This window comes from Melopsittacus undulatus, chromosome 2, assembly GCF_012275295.1.
Source record: "Melopsittacus undulatus isolate bMelUnd1 chromosome 2, bMelUnd1.mat.Z, whole genome shotgun sequence".
Lineage (NCBI taxonomy): Eukaryota > Metazoa > Chordata > Aves > Psittaciformes > Psittaculidae > Melopsittacus > Melopsittacus undulatus.
The window spans coordinates 29,859,862-29,887,198 of record NC_047528.1 but is presented as its reverse complement, the minus strand read 5'-3'; the positions used below and the strand labels follow the sequence as shown (position 1 = coordinate 29,887,198).

General features: G+C 41.8%; 1 protein-coding gene across 1 annotated transcript in view; it reads right to left on the bottom strand.

The window, feature by feature from the left end:
- The window catches only part of ENOX1 (ecto-NOX disulfide-thiol exchanger 1), a 364,764-nt gene that overhangs the window by 240,405 nt on the left and 97,022 nt on the right, over positions 1-27,337 (bottom strand). The window contains exon 3 of the mRNA XM_034074319.1: positions 9,948-10,025. The gene's annotated coding sequence lies outside the window, so the exon portion shown is untranslated. The remainder of the gene's footprint in view (positions 1-9,947; positions 10,026-27,337) is intronic.

Here is a 27,337-nt window from a genome sequence, read left to right as displayed (position 1 = left end):
AGCATGGCAATGTAGCCAAAGTACTCAGACTTCCTTGATTAAGAAGCTGCTAATAATCCCAGGTACAAAATGCTCTAGTCACATCAGTCAACTCTTTCCACCAAGGAAAACAAAATAAACATGAGGGCAATGGGACTTATGTTCCTCATTATATTAGCGATTTCCTACAGTCAAACTCAAATTCCCCAATTATTTTCCTATATTTTTGATACCTGAAGTAGCTGGCTCAGCTACAGACCATGGCACAGTTAAACTTTATTGAGATCAAATTGTTTTGTTCTTTCTCTCACCTCTTGAAAGGGCAGGTTTTTGGCTATCTCCCATCATGCCCAAGGAATATGAACACCAATAATGCAACCATGAAAGCTGCACTGCCAGAAATATAGAGTGACCTAAAGAACATGAGAAATTCCCAAATTTTAGTTAAAATATTTCCAATGGTTTACACATTCACTTTTTTATTGTTTAATTTGGGGCTGGTAGAGCAGTTTTTCTCCCGGGACAAGGTCCAATAGGCTACCAACTGTAGAGATAAAACATGTAGACATAAGGGGACTAGGGAGCAGAGATTTAGCTCTTTGATAACAGCACTGCAGTGAGGGATATAAAGCCCTAGATGTTGGTGAGTACACCAGGGCCTTGTTCCTGACCCATTCCTCCTTCCACCACAACCTTTCCGTTGTCTCAATTCAAGCATTTGCCTGGCCTTACACAAATCTATACATTAAAAAAAAAATTTAAAAAAATAATAATAATTTTAAAAAGACTCTTATAACATGAATAATTTCTCAGATCCAATTTAGAAAGAAGCTGCTGATCCACTCAGGCTAGCTGAAGGCAGGGTAACTTCTCATGATGAGTGTGGAAATGAGGGCTTGAAGGCAGTATGCTCCAAGATCAGATCTGTATAATACACTATCAAAATAATATAAAAATGCAGCCCAAGAGCAAAGAGCAGGTACAATTTTCATTATCTCTGGTTATTTTTAACTGAACCTCTGACTGTTCATCTATTACACCCTCACTGTCAGAGCTGGGGCAGTAGCAAATCTGAACTCACTTTCAAGCCAGAGTAAAAGTTGGAGAGAAATCAGAAGAGGTAATTCCATTACTAGAAGTTTAATGAAAACCAGCAGCCAGACAGTGAAGCAGCACACAAATTGCTGCCTACGGAGGCAGAGCAGCCGGCTTAAACTCTGCCTGGGAAAGGCCATTCATTGGGAAGGTGTGGGCAGATCTGGCTGGCACGGATGTGCCTCCACAGCGTGGGCTGCCATTGCCTGCAGGGACATGAGGGGGAGCCACAAAACTGAGATGGGAGTTTTAGAGGACAGGGGACTGGGGGACTAATACATGAAGAGAGGCTTCTCCACCACTCACAGAGCAACTTTTTTCGAGGGATCTATAGTGCTTTAAGCGCTGGGCAAAGCCTACCACAATATGTGCCTGCACAGTCTGGGTGTTGACACCAGCCTGGTTGGCCCATGCAGATCAAATTCAGCATTGTTCTGCTCAGGGGAGGAGACAACTAGAAGACACAAAGTTACTAGCAGTGCTGAGGCCAAGCTAACTGCACTGAGTCACAGCTAATAAACACTGTCAGTCAAGGTAATTTATGAGCTTGTACTCAGCATCACACTAACTGTGCTACACAGCTTCTGGATGACTTGGAAAATCTGCAGAGGCCACTCCTACCCGAACTGTGTAGATGTAAACCCTTATCTGTAGGTCTGTGGACTCTCACTGAGCGCCTGAATCCTGGTAAATAAGCATAAACTAAGCACTCCAAACGTCTCGGGAAATTTTGCAGAAGGGGGTATGGAAGGAGAGCTAAGGGAGTGAGGAACTGACCCTCGACCAAAGGCCATAGGCTGCTGAGTTACAGCTCCCGACTGGGAGTGCCAGGCAAAAAGTCTGTAGCCTGACCACATGCTGGGGGAAGGCTGGGATTGCAGAGCACAGTCCAGATTTGATTCAGGCTCCATAGTCTTAAGCACATCATGCATTCTGTGGTGAGACTGTCAGCAGTCCAGTAAATGCTCAGCACGTGCAGTAAAATGTCTTCAAAGAAGCAAACAAAATGCTGTCATAAAGGACACCCACGCAGACTTGTGGGATTTTTATTATAACTTAAAACCTTAAAACAGCATGTTGTATTTGGCTATCAAACACTGACTTTTTTTCTGAAAGCCTGTCTTATGGCACTGCAAGCTGCTTGCTGGCTGTATGGCTCTTGACAGAGACAATCTTCCCAACAGAAATCTCCACTCCCTTGAAAATACAGAGATGGAAAAGTCAAAGATGCATTAATGGAGGAAGGATTTCGGGACTGACCATTATACAATCTGGAGGCAAAGGTATCTAGCATTAGAAAGGAATACTCCTGGAGGGTTTATAGAAAGATCAGAGGTTCAAAATGCTCTGTGCCCCAGAACAAGAGGACAACCAGCTTTCTCTGTATATCTACACTTCACTGGGACCAGGTAGTGCATTTGACAGATCTCACTCATGTGTGACTGCCATGAGAACCTGTCAGCAACTGGTCTGTAGAACCTTGGCCAGGATCTCAGAGATGTTACTGAATAGCTCACACACACCAAAAAAACTCCAGCAAAACAAAGGAATATTTGACAACAGCATTAGAGCTCATTGCAGAAGATGCTGTCTTTAACTTATTAGTCTGTAATCACCTCCTTTCTCTTCCCCTGTTTATTTGTCACCTTAAAATAGTAAAAAGGCTGTGTGAAGACAGAAGAATCAAATATAAGAACACTTGGTATGTTTTCATCGAGTAAAAGAAAAACAGAGTATTGTGACTAACTGCATAAGTGAATTGGTGGCTTTCAAAGATTAGAAGAACAGCATAATGAAGAAATTAAGTCTTCTCTAAGCAAAACACATGATGCCAGTCAATTTTATTAGCAGGATGAGTCTTTCAGACTGAACTTTCTCCTGAATTTAACATATGACCTTTGCTTTGAAGATCCTTTTCTACGTTTTCCTTTATTCTCTTTGGTGCTGCTTCCTTGTTATTAATTAGATCGAGTCAGGTTTCCACTGAGATTATAAGCATAGGGACATCTGTGTGCTACCTGTCAAGTACTGCTATAACTGTCTTCAATTGCTCTTGTAAATCTAGTGCCTCTGTGGAGTCTCATATTACGAAAATTTAAGTGGTCTTTCAATCCCTTCCTCTAGTCTGTGTAACATTGCAATGTACTTTTGGTAAGGCAATGTAAAAGTAGAACACATTCCAAAGAAAACAACTAAGTGTAATATTAAGAAGGCCACTATTAACAATAGTAAGAAGAGCTGGAAGCATTGGAACAGACTGCCCTGAGAAGTGGTTGAGTCACCATCACTGGAGATACTTAAAAGACATATAGATGTGATGCTTAGGGACGTGGTTTAGTAGTGGACTTGGCAGTGTTAACAGTTGGACTTGATGATCTTAAAGGTCCTTTCCAACCTAAATGATTCTACAATTCTATGATTCTCTCTTATGTACACAAATCAAAAACCAGTTTGTTATCATTACCATTTGAATGGGCACCCTCTCTGCATACTTTAGCTAAAAAGCATGGGAGAAAGGACGTAAACTTGCCAACGTTGTGCTGCGTTGTTGCAGAAAAAAGAAAGGAATTTTTTTTGTAACTGTTCATTTTGGCTGGCACTTTGCCATCTGAACACTCCTTGGGTTTTTTAAGTAATAAGCTCTGCAAGTTTCACTGCTGTTTCTGGAGACTTGGACAGTAGCAGTGACAGTGGATTTCTCTTTCTCTCACTGGAGAAGGTGTTTTAGCTGCCTTTCAGAAGTGAAATCAATTCATATCTTTCTGTCTATTGCAAGCAGACTCTTGCTGCAGCTATAGCTTATGACTTTTATCTTGTTGTCACACCTGTTTTGGTCAAGGGGATTACTGATTACTCCTCCTGGAAGGTGTCAATACTGATGATGTTCAGTGAAGCAGCTGTCCTCCCTCTTCTATTATTATTATTCATGATGTGTGACTGACTCTTCTGAGGACCTTAGTGGTACAAAACTTAGCAGTTCTTTAATGTCCTTCTTTTAAAGGGACCTGAATGGACAATTATTGTTTCTGAAATGTGCTACAGTCACCATTTCATCTCATCTATAGTTCAGATATCTCTGTGCAGCCAGAATGTGGGCAATAAAAAGGTGCAAGATGTGTCATTATCCATATGCTGGACAATAAGTTGCACACTTACTGTCTCTCCAACGTCATTCATTACCTACTATCATACTGAGAAGAGTTAAAGGATTGAAGAGTGAGAAGACACAAGCAGTGATTCCATTTAGACAAAGCTGAGGTAAAATATGGATCAGAGTAATTTTAATTAAGGGTATATCTTCATAATTCATTATTGAGCTTCTAAATTCTAGGGTTATTTTATATATTTTGTATCCATCTGAAAGTCTTATTGACCATATTCAGCTTCTTAATACGGGCACTTCAATCAACAATACATGAGGGATCCACGTACAGGGAAGATGACAGAAAAAGTAGCTTTGGAATGTGACCTATAGGATCTGTAAATGTTTATTCTGAAAAATAGCTAAACAAATGAAATCAACTACAGTGTAAAGTCATTGGCCTTTCTAATATTTGATAGATCACCAGAAAGGAACTTATGTTCAACTATTCTCTATCTTCACTATAAATAAGACAACAAATGGTTTCCTATGGAACAAATAAAGCATAACATTAATTTTAGAAATACCCCCTAAGATTTGTGTAGCTCTAGAGGAGATTACATGTGGTGACACTGAAATGTTCCTCACTGTAAGATTAGATAAGTATCTCTCACAGATTATCTAGACATCTTTGTTCTTTTGTAGGTAACACAGTCAAATGACCCAAATTATCTTTGGTGTCCCTAAGGTGTTCTTGCCTAATAACAATAAAGATCTTGGTTTGTTGGTTTGTTGGTTTTTGGTTTTTTGTTGTTTTTCTTTTTTTTTGATGTAATGCCCCAGGAGTTGAGATCAGCAAAGCTAATCATCTAACTGCCACTTTGGAACAGAAGATGATGGGCACTGATATGAGACTAGTAATGAGCCTTACTCTTGAACCATTCTATGATTCTATGATTTTTCTGGGAAATAGCTATGATTAAACAGCAGGCAGGTATTTAAGGATGCTTCCGGACTGTTCCTCCAGCAAAGGAAGAACTTGCCACCATTTCTAGGAATTACAGAATCATAGAATAATTAGAGTTGGAAAGGACCATAGGATCATCAAGTTCCAACCCCCCTGCCATGTATAGGGACACCTCACACTAAACCATGCCACCCAAGGCTTTGTCCAACCTGGCCTTGAACACCACCAGGGATGGAGCATTCACAACCTCCCTGGGCAACCCATTCCAGTGCCTCACCACCCTTACAGTAAAAAATTTCCTCCTTATATCCAATCTAAACTTCCCCTGTTTAAGTTTTAACCCATTATCCCTTGTCCTGTCACTACAGTCCCTAATGAAGAGTCCCTCCCCAGCATCCCTGTAGGGCCCCCTTCAGATACTGGAAGGCTGCTATGAGGTCTCCACGCAGCCTCCCCTTCTCCAGGCTGAACAGCCCCAACTTTCTCAGCCTCTCTTCAAATGGGAGGTGCTCCAGTCCCTTGATCATCCTTGTGGCCTCCTCTGGACCTGTTCCAACAGTTCCATGTCCTTTTTATGTTGAGGACACCAGAACTGCACACAATACTCCAAGTGAGGTCTCATGAGAGCAGAGCAGAGGGGCAGGATCACCTCCTTTGACCTGCTGGTCATTCTCCTTTTGATGCAGCCCAGATACAGTTGGCTTTCTGGGCTGCGAGCGCACACTGAAGCCGACTCATGTTCATTTTCTCATTGACTAACACCCCCAAGTCCTCCACAGTGCTGCTCTGAATCTCTTCTCTGCCCAACCTGTAGCTGTGCCTGGAATTGCTCTGGCTCAGGTGTAGGACCTTGTACCTGTCATGGATAAACTTCATGAGGCTGGCATCAGCCCACTTCACAAGTGTGTCAAGGTCCCTCTGAATGTCATTCCTTCCCTCCAGCATATCAACCGAACCACACAGCCTGATGTCATCAGCAAACTTGCTGAGGGCGCACTCAATCCCACTGTCCATGTCACCGACGAAGATTCCTTGTAAACTACAAGAATTCCTTGTAAACTACTCAAAACTTAAAAGCCAGTTGGAGGTAAGTGTGCTGGCTAGGTTGGTTGGTCCATTTTCCCAGTATTTGTATTAATTTCAGTCTCTTCCAGAACTCCTTCCCTGGCCACAGCTCTTACTCAGGTGAGCAAATTGTAATTTCATTTTTTCTAATAATCACTTGCTCCTTGTCTTGCTGTGGGCAATAAAATATACAGAGTTGTATGGTCACAGACCCTCTGAACCACCATTTGAAAATAAGAAATACATGTATGTGTTTATATTAGTTTGCACAACTATGATTTGGACACAATAGTCTTTACAAACTCACAGTTTTGTTTAATTTCCGTTGTAATAAAATGCAACTGTCCCTCCATGGAAGATCTGTGAGATTTACTTCCCCCACCCTCCCTTTTTATTCTGCCACATTTCCTCTGAGCATCTAGCTTATAGATTTGCTCCACTACCAGGCTATGTGGTTTCCATCTGTTCAATAATTAAAATATATGCATTAAATACACACATGGCACATTTCCAGGTAGTAGCATCCCCTTTCCTTTCAGCTTTTTCATAGCCAGGTAATCTGCATATAGCTGCACAAATATAACATGCTCCCCCCCAGTTCTGGTTTATGCATCAGCTCTCCCCACTTCCTCTTTGACAACCTCCATGCATTGCATGCAAGCAGCTACTTCATTGCCTTCACAGCCTCTGGTGGGTTCAGCAAAGCCCAGTGGCATTCAGGGCTTGGCCTCTCTGGCAGCATGGCATTAAGGCAGGCATGTTTATCTAACACAGCAGCAGCAGGACTCTCCAGGTCCACATGCAGAGCTGGTACAGAGATCAAAGGTATGGTTGCCATGCGTACATGCTCTCATGGAAAAGTGCTCTCCCTAGGCTCTTCTCCTTTCTCCATCCCCCACCATGACTTTTGATAGACTGGTGTTTTGCCAGTTGTGTTTTCACTACTGAAGAAGCAGCAAGACAATGGAGTAGCACTTCCTGCACCAAAACCCACCTAGGATTCAGACCTGGGCTGACCGTGTGCCCAGGAGGCTGTAACAGGAGGACAGGGCAGACAGCTAAGCCTCTGGAGATGGGGGACTCCCACCCAAAGCGGAAGCTATGAGCTGTTTTAATTATCTTTGATTTTCTCTGCTACCCCTAAAACCAAGGCAGCTGTTTCACCACAGGGGTGCCAAGAGCAAAGGTTTGAGGCAACCCCAAGAGGTGTTTGGAAGGATACATCATTTAGTGACCCCAAAAGAAAAACTTAAGAAAAAACACCAATAAATGAATAAAGCTCCAACAAATCAAGAACAAGTAACAGAGATGTCAGAGGAAAGGAGGCTTCTCTGATGAATGGGTGAGCGACTGTAGGCAGGACATAAAAGAGAGATTAAGAAAACAAGAACTGTGCAATAGGAGGAGAAAAAAAAACATTAAATTTGCAGTGAAAAATATGGGACAAATGGAAAAAACTGACCAGGATTAAACTAATTATTTGGCTAGATCAGTATCCTGGTTTTCTTCAATGTCAACACCAGATGCTGCAGAGAAGTGGTACAAGAGATACCTATACGGCTGCAGAAGAAGCTTCACTCAATCAGTGAGTTTAGCCTTCAGCGTAAGCTGTGTAATTGCTTTATAACTGTGTAATATGAAAAATATAACTGTGATGGCATTCTTATTGATGTAAATATCTATTTCTCGCAAAGGTTCAATGCAATACCTTTTGATAATACCTTGGGGCAATATTTTCCAGAGGGAAATTACACCTTCTATCTCCTTTTCAGTAGAAATGTCTTGCCTCTTAATTTAATTGGCTTTCCTTTGCTTCTGCATTACAACGAAGACACAGTAGAGGCATACCCGAGCTACTTTATGCCACTTAGTATACATATATATAATATGTACATATACCAAATTAATTTCATATTTATCCTCATTTTAAACAGCACAATACAAGTTTGTATGTGTATCACAAAGACATTATTCTTCAGTAATCAGACTTATGAACAAGGAAACTTGTAAAACATGTTTTAGACAAATGACTTGCCTAAGCTTTTTTTGAGGAACTGTTGACTGTATTTATATTAAATTCATTAGGACACAGGCCCAACCATACTTTGCTTCAGCAAATTTGCAGCATCTCTTGGAAGTCTTTGGTGAGCCATGATTCAAACAACACTCAACGACAGGTCTGGAAAAGAAGATTTTATGAAGCTGCTCCTGCTAGTAAAGGATTTACAACCCAAATGCCAACATGTGCAACAAGTTTTCTCCCTTACACTATATGTCTTTCAGTGTTTGCACTTCTTTCTCCCCGCTGCCAAAGAAAAACACAAATTTTGCCCTCAGGAATATCATCATTAAAGAAAGAAACAGTGCAGCCAAAGCTTTAGCATGACACAGATCATTCAACAGTTGTGCAATTACTCTGAAAAGCCACTTATTTTTGAACACAGAGCTTTCACTCCACACAAGCCCAAGGCATCAATCAGATCTGTGCCTACAGTATCACAGTCTGATCTAGGGCTTTTGCTCATTAAGGAAGCTCTAGCCTTTTGTGAGGTTTACATCTAGGTTCAAGTCACTTCTAAAGCATTCTGGATCTGGGTTAGCTTTAAAAAGTATTACCAAATCATAATTTCCAAGAACGGATTAAAAGTTGTTTTGGCTACCTCTCATCCCCTAAATCCGGCTGTTTTTCTTTTTGTTTAAGGTTTACAAGAAGCTTTTCCTGCAGAATACCTACAGAATTCCTACAGACTAATGGAATAGTAAGTGACTACAGAGGCAAAACCAAAAGCAATAATACCAAAAGTGCTCTCAGGTAAAGCAAGCAAATGAAATAGAGCATATTCCAAACATGAACATTCTTGAGAATTATTACTTAGGGCCATATACAGCTCCCACAGACCCTGTGTGTTTTCTGATAGCAGGGTATGACCACCTAGGTGGAAAAGTTGATTCCCATTGTTTTTTTCTGAGCAGATTTCTATAAAAATGCTGTTCAGTCCTACCTTTGAAAGCAGTGAGAAATCAAATTTTTTCTCTGTTATATAGCTGCATAGAAAAACATATTGAAATGCAGGGGAGTGTTTTCTACCCTTTAAATCATCGGGATTGTGGGCCACAGTGCTTATAACACTATCGTTCTGGTTGACAAGGGCACAGCATTAGCTACAGGCTCCTCACCACTCCTTGCCGTGCTGACACTACAGAAGTCAAGCCATCATTATTCTGGTCTTTTAACAATCTCTTACATACCAACGTTCTTTTTTTTTAGTATTTTAATTTTCTTAAACTTTCCATGAACCCGAACTCCTCCTGACCCAGAAGCCCCAGTAATTCTGCTGACCCTTTGCTAAGCGTGCTTCTCGAAACATCCACAGCTATAGCTGTGGGATAGCCGCTCACATGTTAGCAACCTGGGTGGGAGCAATTGATTGCAGGACCTTTTAGGGTAATGCATTTCAACACACATTGAAAGACATAGTGGTGAGGTGAAAATGACTTACAGGCCCAATTCCTTTCTGCAGTTCAACTCTATGAACTGCAATAATTCACTTCAAAGGAAAGATGAATGGGTTACTCTACATTTATATAACTATAACAGAACAGTTATGTCCTAAACATTTTGTTAGAAACAAAAATAATTTTCCACAACTCTTGCTCCAGAATAGAATTAGATTTTAATTTGGTTTGCAAGCATTTGAGGTAAAAAAAAGATAACAAGTGGAGATTGGAAATAGTCAGAATGCAATAGAGTTTACAGACCTGTACGAAGGCAGCTGACTTCTCAGCAGCCCCATCATGGTATTTCCAAAGGAATGTTGCAAATTCTCATAGCCAGTCCTGCAAGAATCGGACAGAATAATTAAAACTACAGAGTTTCCAACAGCCAAGCAAATAAGATCAGCTGTCTCCTTGGATACACAATGCTAAAAGTCAACATAGAACTGTTCTAGAGGATGTTAAACATTTTAAACTACAGAAGCAACAAGATCATAACAATTACTTAAATATAACAAAGTCCAAGTTACATAAAATACAAAATGGTAAGTTGTTTTTAAAGACATGTTATTGAAAACAGCCACGATAAAAATGCAATGAATATGTGGGACTGGTTTGAAAAGAAAAGAAGAAAGAGAGAATACTGCACCAATTTATATTCCCTTTGAACTGTCTGTAATACAGACCTTAAAGTGCATTTTCAAACATATAGCATATCAAAGAAGCAGACATTTATTTCTAGCCATGGCACTTCTAGGCTTTTGGTAAATGAAAGCAGAAACAGTCTAGTGGAACTGTGCTGTGTGACAAAGCATGTACTGATGGGTTCTGCCCAACACTGGTAAACAATTGTTTTTTCCTTTAACTGAAGGAAGGAATTTCAGCAGTAAACAAATGCCTCACGTCTTGCATGAATTCTCCAACAGAGTCAAAGCAAACCTGTCTTTTCACACCTCCTGCATGTGCTATTCTAAGTCAAAATACAAGTTAAATTCCCCGAGATCTATCAGTTGCTATGTTTTCGACTATGACAACCATGATACACAAGGGATGATGATACACAAGAAAATAAAGCTTTCTGCTATAATCCCCTTGGAATCCACACCCGTTGTTGTAAGGATAATTATCTGGCTATCCCCGAGGCCAATTTTTGCAGTTTTCATATAAAAATCACCTCTTGCATAAGACATGAAATTTAAAATCATCCCCTTCACAGATATCATTGAGTCACTCCATTACCTCTGGGACACATATAAATTATGCATTCTTTGGTTCTCTTTAAAATTTTAGAAGCACAAGGGGGCAGAGAAGCATCTAAATGGTACTAAAAATATAAGGCATTCAAGAAAGAAACAATAACTTGTATGGTATTAACTGCTACAGTGCTCCAAAGGCTCCCTGCCTGGTCAAGAAAAGCACATAAAGCACTGAAATATAACAGTAGGCTTGCATGCTAATGGCTGCTAGTGACAAGGACTCGTTGAATGTCACTGCTTCACATACTGTGTACTGTTCATTTTTCTTATCTATGTGACCTCTGCTTTGAAATGACTGATGAAACTCCCCTGAATTAGCATCTCCACTTCTGGGCATTTGCCACCAAGAAGGCATTCAGTAACATCTCTACTAAAATACAAAAATAAAGCAAGGGAAAGAAAATCATAATCTTAACAAAAAATAGTCACTATGTCTGTTACAGGATACTCAGCGCGTACTGCAAAATGACAGCTTCTCTGAAGCTTCCTAGTTATGCTAGTTTTTGCCTTGATGCCCTTTAGGAGTATTGGCTTGTCACAATACATGCATTCACATTTCAGACTTGGCTACCATTTTCATAATTGGTGTGTATAAAAAAGAATAGGTATTACTTCAAGAAAAAACAGAAAAAGGGAAATGCCTCTGTTCTGATGCCCTGCTGCTATGATGCCCTATTTCACACTAGCATCTGTTCTCTTCTGATCAACCACTCCAGATGTAAGCTGGCAAAACAGCACTGCAAGTACGCTACCCAGACGTCCACTGAGTGCTGCAGATGCTTTCTTCCATGCTTCACATTTAATGTGTGCCTGATTAATTTTTTCTTTATTATTTCAACTACTTGGCCCACAGAATTTCCTATGAAGTTCACAGAATCTGGGATCCAATCTGCAGCCATAAGGAGCAGCTCCTTTTGTGTGAGCAGATTCATTAATGTCTGGAATAACCAGCCAAAAGTGCCTTGGTCTGTATTGCCAAAAGAAATGCAAACTTCAGTAATATATTATGGTTTAATATTATTTGCCTGAGGATTTAACACAACACTCATTTCAATTTCAAAATTACAGATGTTTGTAATATTCAGATGTATCAGTCTGACCAAAAATATTATGCCCATTCTCTGCCTCAAGCCCTTGACCTGAATGAGGTTAGTGACAGGGATATGAATGACTTGAGTGGAAAATGAAACACAAAAGTAGTTTTATCGTAAAGTACAATATTTCTTCTGTCACAACCATTTTTTTTTTCCTCTCAAAATTACAGGGTGGACTGCAAATCTTCAAGGCTAGCAGCCACTACGACAGGCTAAGTGCCATTTAAAAGAACAATAATTTATGAGACGCTTGGTAGAATAGCAAAGGTCACAGAGAAGATTCCCCAGGGAGGCGAGGATGACAAAGGTTACGGAGATGACTAAAGACTTGCCTACAGGAAAGGATTTTCTTAGAAGGAAGATGTTTTGTTGGTACAGCTTCATCCTACCTAACACACAACCACCTCATCCGAATGAAAAGTTCACCTTTAAGCTAGGTGTAAGGCATTGCTTACAAAATATGGTTCTGAAATTCATGGTTTAGCACTCACTGAGGTGCTGCCAGGTGGAGGACACTGTGGGTCTGTCTCACAGGATACAAGGGTGATGGATTTGATCCCACCATGGGGATCAAATTTGAAAAATCTCTGGATTCTTTGCAAGCCCATCTCCAAACAGATTCCACTTTCAGGGCAGACAATACCATTTGAGAGCTCTAACAGAACATCACAGAGTACTGCTTTTCCTCTCAGAAGCAAGTTGGTATATGAGGAGCCTAAGACACGTGGTTGACACATTGCTCCCAGGCAGCTGTAAATTTGCACACCAGCCATCATGATACACAGCAATTTGGGCTGCTTTTTTGTTGCCACAATCACAGCATTCCCCCTGCTTCAGCTACTGCAAGTACAAAAAAGAAATAAAGATAAGGATGAAGACAAGCAGGAACAACTCTTCTTGGCACAGCTCCACTCTCCGCAGCATCATCTCTGGGCTCATAAAATACACATTAACTGGTGGGAGAAGCTAGTACTGCAAACCTGGGGGTAACCGGCAGTGTCTGCAGAACATCAGAGCGATAATGAACAGCTTAACCTGAAGCCAGCACACAATACGAGACAACTCTGATCTCTCCAGAAACGTGCAGCCATAATAACTTTGAAAACTGACAGTTTCCAACTGCTCCCAATTGGTTGTGTGAAGTTCCTGCAGCCAGACCAATGGCTTGCACTTGTGGAGGGGGTCTGGATGGCCCTGAAGGATACAGATGTAGCATGTATCGGTCAAGAAGAGGTTACTGATCACTTTGAGTAGAAAAGGTTATATTTAATCACAGTAGGACATTTGCTAGAGCCCATCTTCCTGGTACTTGACTTCCATGCCAGACTTACATTTCGTAAAGATGTACCCAACAAACAGGTAACTGTTCATGTAGATTTACCCAAGGCAATATTTGGTCACTGTCATCTATTTTCTATACTAAAACACAGCAGTTTGCAGAAGTGGATTAATGCCATGGACATTCATAGTATCTGCATTCCCTTGCTCCAGGAGTCCCTGGTCCCTCACCATAGCCAATGAAGCCTTTGGCTGGCTATTCAGATCACAGAACATTTCTACAGTCCCATAACTGCATGCCAATGACAGCTAAGTGTGCTTTTGGGAGAGGAAGGGCATAAGGCAAGCGGAAGGCAAGATGCAGCTGAGCAAGCCTCTGATAGTAACAGCATCTTTTATCCTGCATATCACCTGCAGGAAGAAGGGAATGGCAAAAGAACACAACAAATAATGCAAGCAATGCTCACTCCCGAGTGACAAATCCACCAGGCACACTGCCAGGTGGATTTGTGCCAGGGAGTCCTCCTGAACCTGGCCAAGAAAGGGAACCGTCATTTCCAACACGTGCTTTGCCTAATGCTTAGAGCTGCTTATTCCAGCACAGCAGCTCCTTCACAGTGCCCAGCCTCAGTGGGCACTACACGTGGGGCTTTATACTTTCCTGTGTCGGTTTTATGTGCTCTGTCTTCCTTTATTAATTTTAAACAGACTGGGGGGGGGGGGGGGGGGGGGGGGAGGGATGGGAGAGGGAGTGGTGGTGTTAATTTCACAACTGGGGATGCGTCACTGTTTGCTCAACATGCTCTATATACCTATATTAATTTTATATTGGGTGGTGGATGTGATTTCACTCTAGGGAGAAACTGGGGACAGTGAAAGGTTTTTCCCACAGAAGGGCAGAAGTGGGAAGGGGAGGTGATTTCTGTGTGGGTTTGTTTTGAGTGATTTGTGTGCTTTCATGGGTTTCTAAAGCTGAGGAAGTTGTGCTTTCATGAACAGCCAGTTTCAGTGCCATAACCTACTGATCTGAAGAGGCTGATTAACTTAATGTAGCTTTTGTTATGCAAGTCTTACAGCTTACAGTACATTTTAAAAGCAGCAGATGATGCCTTTTTATAGTGCAAGAACAATATGTAAAGGGGGAAATTAAAAGCTCTCAAAATTAAGACTTTCACTCCCAGTAATTCTGTGTCACATAATTAAGCCATGCCAGCTATTCACAAACGGTGGTGTCTTGATGGGTCTGGACCTTTCATGTGAGATAGCCAAAAGGCAAGGAAAAATACAGATGCTATTTATTGTTCAGTTTTTCATTGCAAAAAATATGTATTTTTCACCCACAATTCTACAATGCCAGGAACGGAGCCTGTTTCCACTTCGGCACATCATAGGTCTCTTTTCCTCTACTTCTCCTACTGACTTCCAAAGCACAGAATCTGGGAGTTAGTAGCTCTTCTCCAGCTTCTCCAGCACCTGGACGATGTAAGCCAGACTTATGTTTACTGCAGAGGGCAATCTGGATTGATATTCCTCTGCATGTTTGACTACTCTGTGATTCCTCTACCCAGGGACCTGTTGTGGGAAGGGGGCCATAGGGTGAAGATATCAATGAACCGCAATTTAGGGACAGTTTGCTGCATGAGGAAAGGAGGTGAAGGCGAATATTCATCTGGGCAGTCTAGTGCTTTGTTTACTCTTCCCCAGGCAGTTGTAATACAAAGGATGTCTGAACAGACATCAAAAGACCTGTTCTACTGATCAGAAGATGCCACAGTAAGATTTATACTTAGAAATAAGGACTTCCTAGGATTTACACTGCTGAACAGTGCCTTACTGCAATTACTGCTCATAACAAATGCGAAATGCTGAATGGAATTAATTATTTGCTTGAGCAAAACCTGTTACAGACTTGAAAACTGAATTATGGACTAGCTGGCTCTCACTACACTCTTCTATGGTACAAGTCATTCTTTACCTAACCTGGTGCAGCTGGCACGTGAACTCCTTGCATGACTGATGGCAGGGGCAGCAAGTTTCTGCACTGAGAAGCACAGTCCCCATTTTGAGCATCAGAGTGGAACTGCTTCAACTGAAAAATGAGCAAGGGAAACCAGAAAGCAGGGGGGCAAGGGACTGCAGGTGGCTGTCATGGGCTCTGTAGGTCAGCGCTTTTATACTTGCTGAATACAGCCGGATTTTATAGCTGGAGGGAAAGAGGAAGGGCAGGATTTGGAAACTGGCTCACATTCATCTAAGATGGCAACATGCAACCCAGGGAAAAAGCAATAAATACCAGGTACATGTCACAGCACAAAATACTAACAGCCTTTACCAAAGGCTAATGCAATGATACTCACCAGCCTCCTTGCTGCGCTGCCAGCAGCCTGGGGGTTCCCCAGGACTGAAGGCAGGCAGGTTGGCACGGAGCAAAGGAAGTCTAGCAGCCCTGCCTAGGTGTGAGTGCCTTGTTCAAGATCCTGCTTACTGCCCCACGTAGGGGAGTGAGCCAGTGCTCCATCTCATTTGTTTATTACCTGTGTCCTGGACAAACCACAGGTCAACAGTAGTATCCTGTGCCTCAATTCCTCTCCAAGTCCTCCAAAAATAGAAAAGGAACTGGCTAGAGTTCTGGTTCTTGTCCTTCACCTCCCTGAAAGCCATCTTGCTCTCCTTCCTTTCAGTGCCAGTGATTACGAAAATCCAGAGGGGAGTTTTATTTAGCCATTGCGTCTCTTCACCCTGGAGAAAAGAAGGCTCAGGAGGGCCTCATCACAATATTCCAGTACTTAAAGGGTGGCTGAAAGAGGATGGAGGTTCTGGCTTCATGAGGAGCCACATGGAAAAGGCAAAGGGCAACAGGTACAAACTGCACCAGCAGAAATTTCATACCGATATAGGAAACAATTTTTTTACAGTGAGAACAATCAGCCACTGGAACAACCTCCCCAGGGAGGTGGTAGAAGTCTTCATCAGTGAAGGTTTTCAAGATGCAATTGGACAAGGTGCTAGATAGACTCATCCAGGCTCTCTTTCCCATGAAAAGTTAGGCAGATAGTCTTTCAAGGTCTCTTTCTACCTTGGCTGTTCAATGATTCCATTCATCCCAAATTCTGTTTCTCTGGAGACTGATTCCCAGAGCTTCCTATCCATATAACCTACTCTTCCCCTCTGAGGATAAGATTGTCTAGAATAATTTACATTGGAAGGGACCCTTGGGGGTCATCTGGTCCAACCTGTTGCTCAAAGCAGGTTGCTTAGGGTCAATGGGGGACAATAATCACTTCCCTAGCTAAGCTAGTTCTAGCTGAAAGCATCCAGGAGGCTGCAGAGCACAGAGCTAGAACAAAATGCCCTAGAAATGTGTGCCCAACTGTGAGCAAAATATACAGATTTTTTGCTATGAGTGGACTAGGACTGAAATAAGGAGGTGAGAGTTGGCCACCTGAGCCCAGAGCAATAGCAGGCACACATGGAAGACAGACCAACCAGCTGAGTGAGACTGCACAGAAATGAGGGGAGAAAGTTAGAGAGCACCATAATATTTCAGAGTACATAACTACTTGAATATTAGTATGAAGCAGCTACAACTGAGTTTAAATTAACACTGATCCTAACGAATAAAACCAGCAGTAATGTGCCATTATAGCATAATAAGTAACTGTATCACGCAAAAACAGATTTTTCTAATATCAATGTAGTGTGATTAAACGCTGTATAACACCAACACGAGATGACTGTAAGATGGGCCAAAAGTGGTATAAACCAGCTGACTGCAGGGGAGCAGAAGGGAAGAATAAGACTGAAATCCATTCAGTCTATGTTAAGAAATTACATATTCGTATCTTCTATCCAGACCAATGGTATTCTTCAAATAAACCATTCATTCTCCTGCAAAGCTTCATTTCCAATACACAACACTCCATATACCTACAAATGAGACCACTGACAACAGGAGGGAAGAATGTCCAAGTGATACCAGAAAGGAAGTGTCGCATGCATGTGGGAGGACAAATTGTGATGCATCTACCACCTTTGTGAGTAGCTCCCTCAGCATTTTAGAAATAACACCATGAAGTCTGCCTGAGACACAACAGCAGCAGGAAGTCTAGAGAAAACAACAGCCTGGAAGAGAATGCTTTTATAAAGACTGCAAATGCTGGCTCAACTAACAAAAAGGCAACTTTGCATTAATATAAGTCTTGTATGGTGGAAACAGCAGCATGATTTGAGTTCATACTGAGCAGATCATAAGAAGCAATGGAAAGCAAAACTTGGGTTTCTTCTTTTTTTAACAGAGGAAAAGAAAGAGAAGGAAAGAAGCTCTTATGTCAGGAATAGTGTTCAAAGTACTGGAGCAGCTGGCAAAAGTTCAAGATCAGTGCAATGATATGAGAAATCTGCATATGAAATACAAATTCTAGTTAATATTTAAAATAATATTCAGATGAGTAACTCTCTGTCATGGATACTCTTCTGCCAACATGGATTTACTATGTGGACAAGGCTTTCAACAAGTCCCTCTAGATCAGAAACATCGCCCACTTCTTTCCTTTTCCTGGAAGGAAGGCATTAAAATGTCAGATGTTAATGAGTTATACAAACTTACTCTCTTTTTTTAGTACTGCACTTTAACTTTGCCCTCTCTTGCAAAAGGGTTATTCTGATTTCTTTTGATACTGGTTTCTTATAAAGATATACTTATGATAAATTCTTGTCCTTGACCCATCAAAATTTATGCACTGACTGTGTCAGATCATCATTTGGACTGAACTGCCTTCTCTAAAATCAAGGTCCATGACTTTAAAAACAGTTGCAAACTGTTTCTAGCAGGCGTAGAACCACTTGACATGTTTGTATTTATTTAAAATAACCTGATGGGACTGGGGCCACAAAGTAATGTTTGTGGTTGGAAGAGGTTAACAGCACAACTAAGGCTGAAAAACACAGAATATTCAGAGAAAAGCAAAGCTATGACTTGGAAACATATTATTATTATTTATTTATTTATTTTGTATTACAGACTAGAGGAATGAGCAGTGCTTGTGGGGTTCCCAAAGGCTATTTCTTCCTGGAGAAATTGTTGGGATGGAGATTTGCTGGAGCTTCTTGCTGACCTCCACTTTTACTCCCAGTCGCGTGTCACATAATTAAGCCTGGAGGGGACATGTGAGTGTCTTGCCATGCCACCGTTGGCATGCAACAGGTTCTGCTGGCAATGAGAGGAGGCTTTCTGGCTATCTATCAGCAAGAATCAGTGAGAACACCTGAGGGATTCTGCAACTCTGTACCACTGCAGTAACAAGCAGACAGATGCCCTTGATGGAAGGGTCAACATTTTTTCCAAGCAGCTTCCCTACCGCACCACCAGCCTGCTCGCTTCCATTTTAGCAAGCTGCTCTTCAGGCAGAAATCAGCCTGACAGAGACTTTAAGAAACAAAAGTATAATTAGGATCTGGTAGATTTGGGATCTGCCTTTGCCATATTACCACTGATTTTGAAGCCTGCAACTGCTGGCAAGAAGCTTTCAGCAAAGAAAAACTTGAATGAAATAATAATAAACAACCCCCCTAAAAGACAGTAATCATATATTAGGAGGTGCCTTCCAAGGGGAAATCCTAATGGCATCTTCTTGCATCTCGACAGCCTTACATATGGGGAATTTTTGCAAAACCAGCCTGTATTCATTGAACACTAAAGAGCAGCAATCATACTGCATTGAAACAAAGTCTTAAAGCACTTATGCTTGCACAAACACTAAAATTACAAAGTGTCTGCACTCAGGCAACTATGGCCATGTGAATTAAGGTCATGCTTTGAACATAAACATATAGCTCCTGTGCCTAAAAGGGACTTTTCTCTGAAATACATATACATGCTTTCCAGTTAGAGTGAAATACTTCAATTCAGGTTTTTAAGCTTTTGAATATAGAACCTGTTAAAAAATTAGAAAGGGATTTCCGGATCACAGAGAAAGCCTGAGCCTATTTTGAGAATTAGCTCAACAAAAGAAATCACTACACACAGTTGACTGACTAGAAATCTGCAAAAACATAGATCTGGATTTCTGAAAAGGTCATTTCAGGTAAAGGTTTGAAATTCATACTGTCTCTTTAGATATCCAGGTGTACATCCAGTGGGAATTAGAATAGGAAGGAAACCTGGATTGTTTTGTTTGCCTGGAATCTGCCACCTTTAAAACCAGCTTGCTAAAACCACCAGTTTCTGTCCACCAATAGCACCACAGCATATATATAGCGCTTTAAGTGCAGAAGAGGATATGAAATCTCTTTAGAAAATGCATGCTATTACGTTTAGGACATCTTTTGATGATATTTCCTACAAGTTTCCAAGTGATGGCTGTGTTAGCAAGTTCTGGCACAAAGCACCAGACAGCTGGGTGTGGACCACACAACAATGTGGACAGGAGTCAGGCTAAGCACAGCACTTGAGCCAGAATGGTTGTTTCTGCACTGGAAATAAGGCTCTAATTTCTAAAGCATCTGCAGGATACTCCCCCTCAAAGAAAAGAAAAAGAAACGAACAAAAGAACAACCAAAAAAAAACCCCACTTGATTTTAAAATACAGTCTTTAAATCTACTTTACTCAGACTTACATTGTAAGAGGATTTATGACTAAAATAGGAAGAAAAAAAAGCTTCTAAATTATTACTTGCAATTTCGAGGAGTACATCACAGAAACTATGTTTAAAAGTCCAATCCCGGCAGCCCACATGCATGTTAGTTCTGTACAGCTCAGTAGCACCCACTTTCATAAACGAGGACATGTGGCTAACAACAGGCTTGCAAGTTTAAATTTGTTATTTTATTTGTGGCATTAATTTCTTCCAATTAGAGAGATGGAAATGTCCTGCTCCAAATAAAACCCAAGACCACGCAATAGTTAATATGTAGGGCAGCCTGAAAAACTCTTATGAAAAAAATGTATTTAAATTTTTTTTCCCCACTGAACAGCTCAGTGTGTCCCTGAGAAAGACCCATAAGGGGCAAAAACAGTGGTTATTTGTTCTCTTTTGCTCTTTACAAATTAAGCAAAATACAGTTAATACATTATGCATGTCTTTGAGCATATTTTTATTTAGTCTGTTTTAGTTTGTTGTGCCTTGGGAACTTTTGCTTTGTTTTGTTGTATCTTGGGAACTTTGATTTTATTTTGGTTTTCTGATTAATAATAAAATTGAAGTATTAGGGCAGGACATCAACCAATCTACAGAGCAAGAGATTTGTTTAACTTTCAATGAAATGGCCTCTCAACATCTCTTTTCCATTCCCTTATCTTATCAGTCAACAAACCACTCTCAACAAGCTGGCCTGTCACATAAGCAGCACAAGCCAGTTGCTATTAGTCATTTCATTTCCCGTTAAGAAGATCTGTAGTTTCACCCACAGGAATAAGATAAACTTTTCCAATAACATGCTATAGGATCTCAGTACAGTTTCGGTACAGGAACTACTCTGTGCTTTGTACTCTCAGAATTACCAGTAAGGTAATGCTTAAAACAGATAGGCACACGAAACAAACAAAAGACAATCCTCTGTCACAAGGGATTTAATCCAATGCATAAGTGAAAGAGTGAGAGTGAACAGCAAAGCCTAAGGGAGAAAGAAAGGGAAGAGATGACAATCGTCACAAGATTAGACAGTTAATTAAAGTCACTACATCCACACAGTATTATAGAATCACAGAACAGTTTGGGTTGGAAGGGACCTTATAAAGGTCATCTAGTTCCAACTCCCCTGCAATAGGTAGGAACATCTTCAACTAGATCAGGTTGTCCAGAACCACATACAGTCCGGCCTTGAATGTTTCCAGGGATGGTGCATCCACCACCTCTCTGGGCAACCTGTGCCAGCATTTTATCCTCCTCACTGTAAAAAACATCTTCCTCACATCCAGCCTGATACTACTGATGGCATTTTGCAGCAACTCGTGTTCCCCTGGGAATATACAGGAAAGGTGAGGAGCGACACTAGATTAAGTAAAGTAGGACAAAGAGATGGGAAGGAGGGCAGTGGCTGAAGTGTTCTAATGCTGCTGAAAGTGAAGTTCAGACTAAGTGACCAACAGAGTGAGGCAGAGCATGAAAGAAAAGCCATCAGAAATTAAGATTTGCAAGGAGAGTACGGGAGTGAGTGGCCACACAGGAGGGCTGAGGAGTAGGCAGGCTTTCCCCTTGGCAGAATTTGTCTCTGTCATGCTCTACCCCAACAGCTCCAGGGCAGCATCCATACACCACTGCTACAATAAATTGGTATTCTTGGGATGCTAATTTCCCCTTCCTCTTGTCTCAAGGTGATATCCTCAGTCAGTCCCTAACTGTCCCAAAAGACTTCCAACTTGGAGCAAAAAAGGAACAGTGCCCCCATGTATGTAGGCGCCTTCTGGAGGGGCACTTTCGACATTGTCATTCTGTTCATGTAGGCAATGTACAAATGTGCTGTCCTTCTTATACAGCAGCAAGGCAATTTGGACTGAACCAGCCCTGTTCCTGGTTCTTCAAGGCATCAAAGGTCTCACGCAACAAAACCAGTCATTCTGAAACTCTCAGCTGAGGGATTGTCTCAACCCTTCACAAGGTGGTAGAAGACTGTTTTCAGATGTCATCCTCCTCTTTTCTCTTATTTGAGCACCAAATCAGTGGAGCTCCTCTACTGTGAACAGCACCAAAGGTAGAAATGATTCGTTATGGAGCAAAAATTTGCAGTTTCTCCTGTAAGTGACCTACTTACAACCAAGCACCCCTCCTTCTTACCACTGATTCTGTTTTTCTGCTGGTGATTTTGGTTTGTTTCATTTGCTAGGATTTTTTTTATTCATATATAGATGTATGTATTTATTTATTTCTCCTGGGCCTGGTGGGACCCTGAAGAGAAGCTCCTCAGATGCAAGCTGAAGGGACTGTCTGATTGCCCAGGTGAGGGAGAAGGGAAGGGCTTCAGTGTCTCACAATTAAACTGTCTAGTCCTGCTGGTCCCTTCCTGCTGGTCCCTTCCTGCTGGTACCTATCCTCCCCCTCTCCCAGCACTCTTCTCAGCTGTACTTAGCTGTACAGCTGTACTCTTACCATGAGGCATCCCCTGGACACAGCTAAGATATCTGGGAATCACACTCTGGCACGCTTGAACTGAGCAGGAACTTTCCTGGCTCACAGACTGGGAATGAGCTGAAAATGGCTGAGAAGCTGGTATGGAAACCCTCGGTGGCAATTCCCACTGATATCTTGGTATCCCTCATCTGATAAAGGTTCCCAGAGTATCTCAGATGGTTCCTACAGGATCCACAGACAATTTAAGAGACAATTGCTAAAGAAGGACTGAAATGCAAGCCTCTGAACAGACTTTTGGTGATGGTACTTGTTCTTGGGCCTGATAATTCTCAGCAGCAAATACTAACAGCTGAGGTCAGGCTGGTAAACCCAGGTCTGAAGGACATCTGGTGGAAGTGCTCAGGTTAACTCCAGGCTGCCCTCCATGGTGTGAATCTTCAAGTGAGGATTGAATGTGTCTCTCAGGCATAATAGCAAACAGGAAAAAAAAATAATGGGAGCCCCTGGTAGAAAAATGCACCTTTTGGTGGTCCTGAAAAAAGTGCCTTTTGGCTGCTTTAGTCCTAAATCTTGCTAGTAACACAAGCTTTTTGAGACTAAAAGGTATAAGTTGTCTGACCAACAGACCCTGAAGCTGATAGCATTGTGCAGACATCAGCTGGCTGCCCTTTAAAAGGGTTAGCCAGAAGCCAAAATCAGGGCTTGGCTGGCAATCTGGGGCAGCATCAGCTCTTCAAACTTCACCGCTGGAGCAAAGCATGGGACAGCACTGCTAATAGCTGGGCTGCCAAGAGCTGATTTTGTGCTTTGTGATGTTGGCTACAAAACCAAAAAATCTCAGGATGTCTTTCTTCTGCTCTTCTTGCATTAAAGACAGAGGATTTTAATGGAATAAAAATGGTGTGGTCAGTATTAGACTACTCACCTGGCCAAAAACTTATATCCATCCTTAGATAAGACAGAGTTTCTCACTTGCCCCAGGTTCACTAACTTAAAAGGATTATAATTCATTTGCGTAAACAGATACCCTTTCTCCCTTTCCTTTTCTGCTGAACCCATCATCTGGCATCTGGATGGGTTCCCTCTCCTCCTTCCTGCTAACTGGAATCCATTCTTGTCAGTCCTCATAGACAGGCTTTTGGAAGTCTAACTCCACCACACTCACTAGAGCCTTTCTGCAGCTAAGTAGACATGAGATAAATCAACCACCTTGGTGTTGATACTCAGCTTTAGCATAACCTCTCCTTAACTCCAAATGAGCTGCCATGGTCATAGGGAAAAGTGCCATACCAGCTTAACTTGGGCCCTGCTCATTTGTATCAGTGTACCACTGCACCTCATAACATTAGCTTTGTCTCTTAACAAGTCTAATGAGCCTGGGAATGGCAGCACCCTGCCATGGAGACACTCTTTCAGGTTGGGAAAGATCGGTGCAGTTGTGAGTCCTCTTTCCTCTGCTGCTATACTTAGAATGTAGAAGCACAAAGGTAAGCCCAGAACTAACTGCTCTGGCTCTGCCACTCCTCTAGTTCCTCCTTTATATCTCAGTGTGTAGTTTCTTGCCTTAATGGAATAAAACCCAATTCAACCTTTCCAGGCTATTCTACCAGGGGAAAGAAAACCCTGTTAAAAAGTGATATTGCATAAAGCACTACTGTATGTTACATTTTCATCAGCTTTAACTTCATACACTCAATACTTCTCAGCATCCTCTTTTCCAGCAAGTAACACAGTGATCTCACGTTTATGCTAATAAAGCACATGCAGTATCCTCTTCTTCCCTGTTTTCTGTTCTCTCAAGAGTCCATATATTAGAAAAGGCTTTCTCTTAATGGTGCTATCCTGGGTTCAGCAGTAGCAGTCATTTTTATCCTTCCTAGTTGCTGGTGCAGTGCTGTGTTTTTGACTTTTGCCCTGGAAACAGCGCTGATAACACTGATGTTTTTCGTTACTGCTCAGATGTTTTGTCTGACCAAGGACTTTCTGAGTCTTATGCTCTGCCAGGGAGGAGGGGAAGCTGGGAAGAAGCAGAGACAGGACACCTGACCCAGGCTAGCCAAAGAGGTATTCCATACCACAGCACGTCATGCCCAGGATGTAACGGAGAGTTACCCAGAAGGGCTAGTTCACTGCTCAGTCAGGCTGGGTATCAAGGGGTGGTATTGTATTCTCCTCCCTTGTTATTTCCCTTATTATTGGTGGTAGCAGTAGTGATTTGTGTTATACCTTAGTTACTGGACTGTTCTTATCTCAACTTGTGGGAGTTACATTCCTTCGATTTTCCTCCCCGCCTCTCTAGGAGTTGGGGGGGAAGAAGGGGGGAAGTGAGAGAGCGGCTGCATGGATCTGAGTTACTGACTGCACTTAAACCATGACAAGTGTTTAGAAAAGCTTCCAACTATTTCCATTTGCTTTCCTTTATCACTGTGCTGAGGTTGCACCCAGCTCATACAGAGGTTTGGTTTTTCCAGCTGGGAATCAGACTGAGACACAGCAGCAGAAACAGCAGTCACATCCCACCGGCAAATCACAGATTTTCAAAGCTGTTTTGAGCATGAACTCATTTAAAAATCATTTAAGAACCATATAAATTAATTACAAAAAAAGAGTAAGAAAGCTTACCTCACTAAGAGCTTTAGGGTCTGTACTGTATCTCATCTCAGCCTGGATCCCAGATGGTCAGAAAATCAAATTGCTACTTGAATTTTAATTATTCCTCTTATTATAGTCAAGATATGTCTGGAGATGAGTTACAAAGCTCCTTATGAGTGTCCAGGATGTAGGCACACATAAAGAACATCAAAAGGCCTTGTCATACCTTGCGTTGTGGCAAGGCTCAAGTCACCAAACTGTCCCATGCAGATCTTTTCTAATCCATGACAGGATTAGAAAAGCTGCAGGAAAAAAAAAGCATCTGAAAAGTCTTCTGCCCAGCCAACATCCATGCATCATGCTCCCTACAAGAGAAGCTGCGGGATCTGTGTTTGCTTGCAACACTTTTCAAATACTTGCAAACGTTCTCAAGTTGGCCAGTTATAGCCATGGAAGAATCTGGCTACTGAGCTGATTAGAGATGCTGGCTTGAGTCTTAGTATCATTCTACTTCATTTTACCCATAGGGAGTGACCTAAGTACAGAACAATTATTCTGCAGACGACATCCAGGATGAAATGCTGGTTCCCACCATTCCTCCATTCCTGAACTTCATCCCACGCTCACAGCCACGGCATCATTAAGATCATTCATGCACCAGGCTGCTGCAGGATGCATCAGGGCCAGTAAAATCAGTCACTCCCGAGGAAAGAAACGGCAGCTTGAACTGTTGGTAAAGGGGAGACCCTTTAGTAGCTTCCCAGTACCTAAAGGGGCCTACAAGCAATCTGGAGAGGGACTTTTTACAAGGGAGAGTAGTTATATGACAAGGAGGAATGGCTTTAAACTGAAAGAGGTAGGTTTTAGGAAGAAATTTGTTACTGTGAGGGTGGTAAGGCACTGGAAAGGTTACCCAGAAAAGCTGTGGCTGTCCCATCCATGGCAGTGTTTGAGGCCAGGTTGGATGGGGCTTGGAGCAACCTGGTCTAGTGGTTGGTGTCCTCAACTATAGCAGGGGGTTTGGAACTAGATGGTCTTTAAGGTCCCTTCCAACCCAAACCATTCTGTGATTCTATAATTAATTCATGCACCCTTCATGCATCATTGCCTTAGAGTTGCATAGAACCTAAACATATATTAAAACCACTGCAATTGCATAAATAGCTCATTAAAATGTATATAAAATTGGGCCTATAAACCCAAAATAAACAAATCTAAGCCAAGGGTAGAATGTCCTTAAAATTAGAGACTTACGCTTGACTGGAGAAAACAAATGAGAGACAGTTCCCTCATTTCAGCCCTACAGATGTGCCTACCCAACTGTATATCCTGTAACAATTTAAAAGGCAGACAGCACTGTGATTCCTCTGTAGGAAACACTAATCTCCTTACCTTCACAGACAACTGAAAATAAATGGAAGTTGAATATTTGGTAGTTTAGCTAGATTATTCCAAACGGACTCTATTTTCTCTAATTGCACAAAATAGATCACTTTAAGGATATGTTTATCTGCTCAGCGGTTGTCTTGAGCCTCATCTGCCCATTATTTAACCTGCAAAATTTAAGATAGAGGCAGATCCATGCTACAAAAAAAAACCACCACTTTGGCATTTCACCGTAAGACTGCATCCACGCTAAACAAGCATGCCTTGAGGAAAACAAGTTTTGTAACTTAGTGGGCATAGAGTATAGATTCATCACAGTATGATAGAATGGCTTGGATTGGAAGGGACCTTAAAGATCATCTAATTTCAAGCCCTCTGCCATGGCAGGGAAACCTTCCACTACATCAGGTTGCTCCAAGCTCCATCCAATCTGGCCTTGAACGCTGCAAGGGATGGGACAGCCACAAATCACAGCTTCTCTGGGCAGCCTGTGACAATGTCCTACTACTCTTACAGTAATAAACTTCTTCCTAATGTCTAATCTAAAAGTACCTCTTTCAGTTTAAAGCCATTCCCCCTTCTAATATGACTACTTACAAAAAGTCCCTTACAAAAAGTCCCTCTCCAGATTTCTTGTAGGCCCCCTTTAGGTACTGGAAGACTGCTATAAGATGTCCCTGGCGCCTTCTCTTCTCAAGGCCCAGCTCTCTCAGCCCGTCTTCACAGGAGAGATGCTCCAGCCCTCTGATCATCTTTGTGGCCTCCTCTGGACTTGCTCAAACAGGTCTACATCTTTCTTATGTTGGGGGCCCCAGAGCCAAACACATTACTCAATATTACAACAAAACCTCTGAGACTGTGTTTCAGCTTCAGTGCAACTGAAGTGACCTGGATTTTACAGCAGCATTCACCTCAAAATGCATAGATGTGGAAGCATTTTGAAGTGTTCAGGACACCACCATAAAAGACTGACTTGCTCCTC